Raw genomic sequence first — 11,594 nt, 5'->3', positions numbered from 1 at the left:
CCTCCCCTTTTCCTAATCTGTCACCATTCAGATAATAATCTGCCTTCCTGTTTTTGCCACCAACATGGATAACCTCACATTTATCCACATTATACTGTATTTGCCCACTCACCTAACCTGTCCAGGTCACCTTGCAGCCTCTTAGCATCCTCCTCACAGATCACACTGCCACTCAGCTTAGTGTCATCTGCAAATTTGGAGATATTGCATTCAATTTCTTCATCTAAATCATTACTGTATATTGTAAATAGCTGGGGTCCCAGCACTGAACCTTGCGGTACCCCACTAGTCACTGCCTGTCATTCTGAAAAGGACACGTTTATTCCTACTCTTTGCTTCCTGTCTGCCAACCAGCTCTCTATCCACGTCAATACATTACCCCCAATACTATGTGCTTGAATTTTGCTCACCAATCTCTTGTGTGGGACCTTGTCAAAAGCCTTTTGAAAGTTCAAATACACCACATCCACTGGTTCTCCCTTGTCCATTCTACTAGATACATCCTCAAAAACATTCGAGAAGATTTGTCAAGCATGATTTCCCTTTCATAAATCCATGCTGACTTGGACCGATCCTGTCACTGCTTTCTAAATGCGCTGCTATTACATCTTTAATAATTGATTCCAACATTTTCTCCACTACTGATGTCAGGCTACCCGGTCTATAATTCCCTTTTTTCTCTCTCCCTCCTTTTTTAAAAAGTGGGCTTACATATTAGCTACCCTCCAATCCATAGGAACTGATCCAGAGTCTATAGAATGTTGGAAAATGACCACCAATGCATCCACTATTTCTAGGGGCACTTCCTTAGGTACTCTGGGATGCAGACTATCAGGCCCTGGGAATTTATTGGCCTTCAATCCCATAAATTTCCCTAACACAATTTCCTGACTAATAAGGATTTCCTTCAATTCTTCCTTCTCGCTAGACCCTCGGTCCCCAAGTATTTCCGAAAGGTTATTTGTGTCTTCCTTCGTGAAGACACAACCAAAGTATTTGTTCAATTGGTCTGCCATTTCTTTGTTCCCCATTATAAATTCACCTGATTCTGACTGCAACAGACCTACATTTGTCTTCACTAATCTTTTTCTCTTCACATATCTATAGAAGCTTTTGCAGTCAGTTTTTATGTTCCCTGAAAGCTTACTCGCATACTCTATTTTCCCCCTCCTAATTAAACCCTTTGTCCTCCTCTGCTGAATTCTAAATTTCTCCCAGTCCTCAGGTTTGCTGCTTTTTCTAGCCAATTTATATGCCCCTTCATTAGATTTAACACTATCCCTAATTTCCCATGTTAGCCATGATTGAGCCACTTTCCCTGTTTTATTTCTACGCCAGACAGGGATGTACAATTGTTGAAGTTCATCCACATGATCTTTAATGTCTGCCATTGCCTATCCGTCATCAACCCTTTAAGTATCATTCGCCAGTCTATCCTAGCCATTTCACTCCTCATATCATCAAAGTTGCCTTTCCTTAAGTTCAGGACCCTAGTCTCTGAATTAACTGTGTCACTCTCCATCTTAATGAAGAATTCTACCATATTATGGTCACTCTTCCCCAAGGGGCCTCACACAACAAGATTGATAATTAATCCTCTCTCATTACACAATACCCAGTCTAGGATGGCCAGCTCTCTAGTTGGTTCCTCGACACATTGTCTAGAAAACTATCCCTAATACACTCCAGGAAATCCTCCTCCACCATATTGCTACCAGTTTGGTTAGCCCAATCTATATGTAGATTAAAGTCATCGTGAGATGAAGGGCTTGTTATTATGAAGAAAGGTTGAGCAGTTTGGACCTATACTCATTGGAGTTTAGAAGAATGAAGGGTGATCTTATTGAAACATATAAGATTCTGAGGGATCGACAGGGTAGATGCAGAGAGGATGTTTCTCCTCATGAGGGAATCTAGAACTAGGGGGCATAGTTTCAGAATAAGGGGTCGCCCATTTAAATCAGAAATGAGGAATTTTTCTCAGAGGGTCGTGAATCTTTGGAATTCTCTACCCCAGGGAGCTGTGGAGGCTGGGTCTTTGAATATATTTAAGGTGGAGATAGACAGATTTTTGAATGATAAGGGAGTCGAGGCTTATGAGGAGCGGGCGGGGAAGTGGAGTTGAGGCCAGGATCAGATCAGCTATGATCTTATTGAATGGCGGAGCAGGTTCAAGGGGCCAAATGGCCTACTTCAGCTCCTATTTCTTATGCTATGTTTATAAATAGAAGCATAGAGTAAAAAACCCAGGAAGTTATAGTAAAACTATATAAAACACTGGCATGGAAATTCCAACATCCCGGGCCTGTATGACGTTTCTATGTACCCGGGAAGGCAGCGGAAAAGCCAGTTTTCAGCGCGCAATGCGCATGCGCTGAAAACATGCTTTTCCAATCTGTCAAGCTGGAGCTAGCCAGATCTGGAGCGAGGATGATAGATCAGGAGCGAGGGCATTTGTACGGGCAAGATTGGGCTATTTACCCATATCTTGCCCAGCAAATGTTTTCAAAAATCTTGCACCTGAAAAAGCAGGTGCATAGCCTACTTTTACAGGCACAAGTGTTTTAAAACACACAAAAACAATTGTAAAATAAAATTATAAACACACAGTTTATTGTTAAAAACCCTCCCCACTATGGTAAGTTTATTTTTAACCATAATTTAAAAAACTTTTTTAAAAATCGGGAAAATATTTTCTTTTTATAAGACATATAATGACTTTAATTTCAATTAATTTTAAATGTGTGGTCTCTTTTTTATTATTATTTTGTGATTGGTTTTGTTCCCATTAATAGCACTGAGAACTTGTAGATACGCGAGTCTCAGTGCTATTAATGGGAACCTGTGAAATACTTACCTGATTGGCTGAGCTGTCACACGTGACTGCATCTTCTGCGTCGGAACCCGCTCGGTGGGAGCGCGCTTCACAGCGTGGGAGGAAAAGGCCTCCCCATCGGAAATCAGGACGCCTCCTAGACCACCAGGTGAATTCGTAAAAAATCTCCAGCGAGGAAGCAATTGCCTGTGGGAAGACCCCCAGAGGAATTTCTGCTCCATTATTTCTGGGCAGCACACTTTAGGAAGGATGGGAAGGCTTTCCAGAGTGGACAGAAGACTTTTACTAAAATGGGAATGGCAGCATATTGGTTATGTTACTGGATTAGTAATCCAGACGCCTGGACGAATGATCCAGTGACATGAATTGAAATCCCATCATGGCAGCTGTGGAATTAAATTCAGTTAATTAAATAAATCTGGAATAAAAAAGCTGGTATCAGTAATGGTGACTTTGAAACTATCTGATTGTCGTAAAAATCCATCTGATTCACTAATGTTCTTTAAGGGAAGGAAATCTGCTGCCCTTACCCGGTCTGGCCTATATGTGAGTTCAGTCCTATACGTGGTTACCTTGCAAGTCAGTCAGTTGTAATAAACCGCTACGAGAAACAATAATAAGAATAAAAAAACCTATCCGCAATGTGGGAGTACCTTCACTTCACAGACTACAACGGTTGAAGAAGGAGGCCCATCACCACCTTCTCAAGGGCAATTAGGGATCGGCAATAAATCGAACACCCACATCCCCTGAATGAATTTTTAAAAAATCATCATTTCAGTTCCAGTTCTGGCCCACCTCAGGTATCCTTTGTTCCTCTTTTCTTCCTGATCTTACTCTGTCTGGGGTCCCCTCTGCATTGCTTTGGATCTTCCTCCGTTATGTGTGTCTCATTAATTCATTTGTACTGTAAGTCAGATTTGACACTGGCACCGGTATTGGGGAAAGAGGGAGCTGTTCCATCGCGACGGGGCTCCATTTAAACCGGGCTGGTGAATCAAATAACAAGGGCTGTAGATAGGGCTTTAAACTTTTTTTTAAAAAAAGGCGGGTGAGGGATTCAGGTGAGGGGAAATTTAGAAATGTAAAGAGAAAGGTCAAGGCAAATAGGGCAGTGTAGCGATTTGGGTAAAAATAAGCAAAGTGTGACAGGAAGGGACAGAGAGTTTAACGGTGTCAGTGCAGCAGAGAATAAGGACAAAGTAAGGAATAATGGTGAAATGTTTTAATTAAAGGCTCTTTATGTAAATGCACAAAGCATTCATAACAAGATAGCCAAATAGAGATAATGGGTTTGATCTAAAAGCCATTACAGAGACGTGGTTGCAAGATGACCAAGATCGGGAACTAAATGTTCCAGGGTACTTGATAAGAAAAGACAGGCAGAATGGAAAAGGATGGGGGCTGGCGGGGGGTGCGGGCAGTCCTGATAATAAAGGATGACATAAGGACAATAGAGATCAGGCTCGAAAGATCAGGAAGTAGAATCAGTATGGGTGGAGATAAGGAATAACAAAGGGCAGTAAACACTGGTGGGAGGACTATACAGGCCCCCTAACAGTAGCTATACCGTTGGATGGAATATTAACCAAGAAATAGTAACAGCTTGTAATAAAGGTAATGCAATAATTGTGAGGCAATTTAATCTTCATATAGACTGGACAAATCAAATTAGCAAAGGTAGTCTGGAGGACAAGTTCGTGGAATACATTAGAATAGTTTCCGAGAACAATACATCGTGGAACTAAACATCGTGGAACTAAGGGAACAGGCTATTTTAGATATTGTATTGTATAATAAGACGAGGATAAATAGTAATCTCATAGTAAAGGATCCTCTGGGGCAGAGTGATCATAATATGATAGAATTTCACGTTAAGTTTGAGAGTGACTAACTTAAGTCGAAAACTAGAGTCTTGGGGCTAGACCTTCGGCACATGATCGCCCATCTATCACCCATATAAATATAAGCAGGCTATCGACCATTTTTGCTGAAAAATGGAAAGTAGGGCCGGAACATCGCCGGCCCAACTTTCGGCACACATGAATGTGCTGCATCGCCTGGCCTAAGGCTAGCGCCCATATGATTGCTGACCATAATTTTCGCCAAATCGCCCACACTTCGCCGAGCTGATTGCTCATCGAAAAGATTGCTGGAGAAAAGCTGCACTCACCTGACCTTAAATCGGCAGTACTCGGTATTACGGATGCCATTTTGAACGTTGGAGGATCTATACTGAAAGGCAGCTTCAAAAGCTTATGAGGAGAATCAATTTGTGAGTGATTTAAGGGCCTTTTTGACTCGTGCCAATCACCTAATCACATTTGTATCTGTTGACAACAAATTAAGGGCATTTATAGTGATTTAGAGTGATGGAGTCTGTAATTTCTCTACCAGTATTGGTCACTAATCACATGCTGCAGACTGAAGATGGGAGAAGGTATATTAAAGAGCATTATGTGTCCAATCAAAGAGATGGCAGACTGCTGCAGAGGAGGAGACCTAACACCCAACTCATTTACAGGGAAAAGCGATCATACCGGAACTTGTCCAATAACACGTGCATTAGGAGGCTGCTGTTCTGAAAGGAGGTCTTCGGTGAGATATAGAAACATAGAAAATAGGTGCAGGAGTAGGCCATTCGGCCCTTCGATCCTGCACCGCCATTCAATAAGATCATGGTTGACCACTCCCTCAGTACCCCTTTCCTGCTTTTTCTCTATACACCTTGATCCCCTTAGCCGTAAGGGCCATGTATAACTCCCTCTTGAATATATCCAATGAACTGGCATCAACAACTCTCTGCGGTAGGGAATTCCACAGGTTAGCAACTCTCTGAGTGAAGAAGTTTCTCCTCATCTCTGTCCTAAATGGCCTACCCCTTATCTTAAGACTGCGTCCCCTGGTTCTGGATTTCCCCAACATCGGGAACATTCTTCCCACATCTAACATGTCCAGTCCCATCAGAATTTTATATGTTTCTATGAGATCCCCCCTCATCCTTCTAAACTCCAGTGAATAAAGACCCAGTTGATCCAGTCTCTCCTCATATGACAGTCAGGCCATCCTTAGAATCAGTCTGGTGAACCTTCGCTGCACTACTTCAATAGCAAGAGCGTCCTTCCTCAGATTAGGAGACCAAAACTGAACACAATATTCCAAGTGAGGCCTCATTAAGGCCCTGTACAACTGCAGTAAGACCTCCCTGCTCCTATACTCAAATCCCCGAGCTATGAATGCCAACATACCATTTGCCTTCTTCACCGCCTGCTGTACCTGCATGCCAACTTTCAATGGCTGATGAACCATGATACCCAGGTCTCGTTGCACCTCCCCGTTTCCTAATCTGCCGCCATTCAGATAATATTCTGCCATAGCGTTTTTGCCCCCAAAATGGATAGCCTCACATTTATCCACATTATACTGCATCTGACATGCATTTGCCCACTCACTTAACCTGTCCAAGTCACCCTGCAGCCTTTTCGCGACCTCACAGTTCACACCGCCACCCAGCTTGGTGTCATCTGCAAACTTGGAGATATTACACTCAATTCCTTCATTTAAATCGTTAATGTATATTGTAAAGAGCTGGGGTCCCAGCACTGAGCCCTGCGACACTCCACTAGTCACTGCCTGCCATTCTGAAAAGGACCCGTTTATCCCGACTCTCTGCTTCCTTTCTGCCAACCAGTTCTCTATCCATGTCAGTACATTACCCCCAATATCATGTGCTTTGATTTCGCACACCAATCTCTTGTGTGGGACCTTGTCAAAAGCCTTTTGAAAGTCTAAATACTCCACATCCACTGGTTCTCCCTTGTCTACTCTGCTAGTTACACCCTCAAAAAATTCCAGAAGATTCATCAAGCATGATTTGCCTTTCATAAATCCATGCTGACTTGGACCGATCCTGACACTGCTTTCCAAATGCGCTGCTATTTCATCCTTAATGATTGATTCCAACATTTTCCCTACTACTGATGTCAAGCTAACCGGTCTATAATTACCCATTTTCTCTCCTCCTCCTTTTTTTTTAAAAGTGGTGTTACATTAGCTACCCTCCAGTCCATAGGAACTGATCCAGAGCTGATAGACTGTTGGAAAATGATCACCAATGCATCCATTATTTCTAGGGCCACTTCCTTAAGTACTCTGGGATGCAGACTATCAGGCCCCGGGGATTTATCGGCCTTCAATCCCATCAATTTCCCCAACACAATTTCCCACCTAATTAGGATATCCTTCAATTCCTCCTTCTCACGAGACCCACTGTCCCCTAGTACATCCGGAAGGTTATTTGTGTCTTCCTTCGTGAAGACAGAACCAAAGTATTTGTTCAATTGCTCTGCCATTTCTTTGTTCCCCATTATAAATTCACCTGAATCTGACTGCAAGGGACCTACATTTGTCTTCACTAATCTTTTTCTCTTCACATATTTATAGAAGCTTTTGCAGTCAGTTTTTATGTTCCCTGCAAGCTTCATCTCATACTCTATTTTCCCCCTCTTAATTAAACCCTTAGTCCTCCTCTGTTGAATTCTAAATTTCTTCCAGTCCTCAGATTTGTTGCTTTTTCTAGCCAATTTATATGCCTCTTCCTTGGTTTTAACACTATCCTTAATTTCCCTTGTTAGCCACGGTTGAGCCACCTTCCCCGTTTTATTTTTACTCCAGACAGGGATGTATAATTGCTGAAATTCATCCATGTGATCTTTAAATGTTTGCCATTACTTATCCACTGTCAACCTTTAAGTATCATTTGCCAGTCTATTCTAGCCAATTCACGCCTCATAACGTCGAAGTTACCTTTCCTTAAGTTCAGGACCCTAGTTTCCGAATTAACTGTGTCACTCTCCATCTTAATCAAGAATTCTACCATATTATGGTCACTCTTTCGCAAGGGGCCTCGCACAACAAGATTTCTAATCAGTCTCTCCTCATTACACATCACGCTGTCTAGGATGGCCAGTCGTCTAGTTGGTTCTTCGACATATTGGTGTTGAAAACCATCCCTAATATATTGCAGGAAATCCTGCTCCACCGCATTGCTACCAGTTTGGTTAGCCCAATGAATATGTAGATTAAAGTCGCCCATGATAACTGCTGTACCTTTATTGCACACATCCCTAATTTCTTGTTTGATGCTGTCCCCAACCTCACTACTACTGTTTGTTCATCTGTACACAACTCCCACTAATGTTTTCTGCCCTTTGGTATTCCGCAGCTCCACCCATACCGATTCTACATCATCCAGGCTAATGTCCTTCCTTACTATTGCATTAATTTCCTCTTTAACCAGCAACGCCACCCCGCCTCCTTTTCCTCTCTGCCTATCCTTCCTAAATGTTGAATATCCCTGGATGTTGAGTTCCCAGCATTGGTCACCCTGGAGCTAATTAAGGGAGATCTGCAACCTACCAGCACCATCAGGACTGCACTGCCCATTGAGGTTAAGGTTACTGCAGCATTTTCCTTCCAGCCATCAGGCTCCTTTCAAGCCTCAGCTGGTGACATTTGCGGTATCTCTCAGCCGCCACACTGCTCCATTCGACAGGTGACTGAAGCCCTTTACGCATACAGGTTGGACTTCATAAGCTTCCCTATGACCAGGGGAGCACAGACTGAGAGGACTTGGGGTTTCTCACAAATAGCAAACTTCCCCAAGGTGCAGGGAGCAATAGACTGTACGCACATCGCCCTGCTAGCAGCTTTACATGAGGTGTTTCAGAACCGAAAAGGTTTCCACTCCCTGAATGTGTAGCTCTTTGTCGACCACAAGCAAATAATCATGGCAGTAGATGCAAATTTTCCAGGCAGCATCCATGATGCACACATCTTGCATGAGAGCACTGCCTCTGACCTGTTTAAGAGTGAGACACAAGGTCGCAGTTGGATGCTGGGGGATAAAGGATATGGCCTTGCCAGCTGACTCATGACCCTCCTGTGTAAGCCCCAGATGGAAGCCGAGAAGCGTTACAATGAAAGCTATATAGCTATACGCAATGTCGTGGAAAAGACAATTGGAGTTCTTAAGCAGCGCTTCAGATGCCTGGATCACTCAGGAGGCAATCTAGAATACCACCCTGAGCAGGTCGCTGAGTTTATTTTGGTGTGCTGCATGTTGCATAACCTAGTTATGAGGAGACAACAACAATTGCCAGATGGGATTGCTGATCCACCTCAGGAGAGAGGGGAGATGGAAGGGAAAGATGAGGAGGAGGATGACTAGGACCTCGGGGAGGACACTCAGCCTAGCAATGAACCCATGTCCCCATGCCTCCCCTCCCCCTGCAAGACTGGAAAAGCCCTGTGGTAGTTACACAGCTGCAAAACTCTTGCGTCAGCAGCTCATAAATTAACGCTTTGCGTGAACTTACATTGGTAACAGTTACAGTTGCGTTACGTTTCATCATTGCCTTGCCTGGCCATGACCATTGTTTACAACCATTGTATTCATGTTTTACCTTCGGTTATTAAAAGACACTTCAAGACAATTGCAAAGTTAAATATAATAATTTAATAATGAAAGAAAAATTGAAAATTTTTACCTGAAACATATATAACCCCCACCCCGAACATTCAACAATATTTTTAACACAACACAGCACAACAATAACATGATTAACAAGAACTAACAATATAAATCCCCACTCCGGAGCTGCGACCACGCTTCTCTCCTGATCCTTGACATTCCCCCCTTGTCTTAACCTCCCGTTTTAATCCCCGAGTAATGGGATCAATACATCTTGTAGCAGGGGACCTCAAGCCCTGTCTAGGTGGGGGGTGGGGAGGGGGGCGGCAGTGCAGGGGTGGCAGGGGGTGACGTTGGCAGCATCCCCTCAGTGACTGGAGGAGAAGACGTTTCGGAAGAAATGTCTTTTTAGCCAGAAGGAAGTTCTTCCTCTTGACTCGCATCTGTCGGGTGGTTGGTGGGATGACACCTTGGGATGCAGTGCCGTCTCTCGACACTATTGCATGCAGCAAGACATGGGCAGCATCGGTCGTTAGGCCCATTGCCACAACTATGCGCTCCATGCCCTGCGTTATTCGAGCGGACATTGCAACAATGTTTCCGGTCAATCCACCAATCGCCTGGAGGAGATCTCGACTGAAGTCGACGCTCTCCCTTGACAGTGCCACCATGTCCTCGTTAGGATCTGCCCATCACAGCACATTCCTACCTCGCCGACTCCACCTCCATGGGATCGGCGTGGGCACTGTACGCCTTGGAGTCGTCTGCTGCAAACCGCTTGGCCCCGCTACTTCATCTATTGATGAAGACGTGGCCGCCGGTACAACAGATGAAATTGGGTCATTGTCCTCCTCCTCTTCCTCCTCCTCCTCCGTGTCCTCTCCATCTGTAGTGATGACCAGATGCAATGCGACAGGTGCGGCCTCCCTTTGTGCCTCGGGAGTCTGGGTTTATTAGAACAGAAGGGTAGACATGAGAATGCTTGCGCTGCATTGGCATACATAGGAGGAGCAACATTATTGCAATAAATGTGAACGAGAGACGTTACATATGATTACATCATATGGTTGTACATCTATGGAATTCACCGCCCCAGAGAGCTGTGGAGGTTGGATCATTGAATATATTTAAGGTGGAGATAGACAGATTTTGCATGCTAAGGGAGTCAAGAGTTATGGGGAGCAGGTGGGGAAGTGGAGCTGAGTCCATGATCAGATCAGCCATGATCTTATTAAATGGTGAAGGAAGCTCGCGGGGTCAGATGGCCTACTCCTGCTCCTATTTCTTATGTTCTTATGTTGTTAACCTGAAAGTAGTACAGAAGCTGCATGCATAACATGACATAATTTGTGTATTATAATGAAATGCCATTACATTACTTTGAATTACCATTGGTTTACCACTGCTTTACACATTACTCACGTGGCGCAACAATGGGATCTGCACCACCACGGGTGGCAGCCCACTAGTGCTGCAGCACGTTTCTCCAAGTCACTGAGGAGCAGTGCATGAGCAGGTCCTCCTCCGGTGCGCCTCTGCTCCGATTGATTCTTAGATACCTTCCTCTGCAAACGTGATGAGCAAGGCATAAGCTAATTGACTAGGAACTATTACAGAAAGACAACAGATTCTAACGTTATATGCTAATACGGTTTATATCCAATGGATGCATGGTTATAACATCTACGCTCAGAGAAAATATTTAATAAGATCATGTTTAGTAACTAATGCTTGACACCAAACACCTCGCCTACAATCTCCAGGAAGGACCCCATCCACAGGTCGTTGCATTCGGCAACTGCGGGGAGGTAGACGGTTTATTTGACTCGATGGAGGTTCCCCAGGAGGTGAAAATCAGGACCGCTGGTGAGCTCAGCAATGACAGGAGTGTAATGGGAGAGGGCACCATGTCCATGGGCTGCGCTCATGGACCCCCGTGTGGCTGGAGCTAATGTCCCAATGTGTCTCAGGGCAGATAGTGAGCCAGGGCAGCTCTCCCCCACTCCAGGCTGGGTCACTGTGAAGTGACAGCAGCTAGAGAGACTGACACAATCTGGGTAAAGGTGACCGGACCCCTCAGTGCTCAGTCGTGCCCCATCCACCAACGTAACCCAAAAGGAGCCGGTGCCAAAATTAGACTTAAAGGGCGCAGGTTCTGAATCCAGTTCAAACCTTAGCAGGGAATCTACGCAAGAATGCCCAGTTTAATTTCAATCCGGCATATTTAGTGGATCATTACAATTTAAAATCTATTTTATACTGAAGCAACCAAGCTGTTCCACCTCT

This window comes from Pristiophorus japonicus, chromosome 3 (genome assembly GCF_044704955.1).
Source record: "Pristiophorus japonicus isolate sPriJap1 chromosome 3, sPriJap1.hap1, whole genome shotgun sequence".
NCBI classification, from domain to species: domain Eukaryota; kingdom Metazoa; phylum Chordata; class Chondrichthyes; family Pristiophoridae; genus Pristiophorus; species Pristiophorus japonicus.
The sequence above is the reverse complement of the archived record's forward strand: the minus strand, read 5'-3'. Positions refer to the sequence as shown.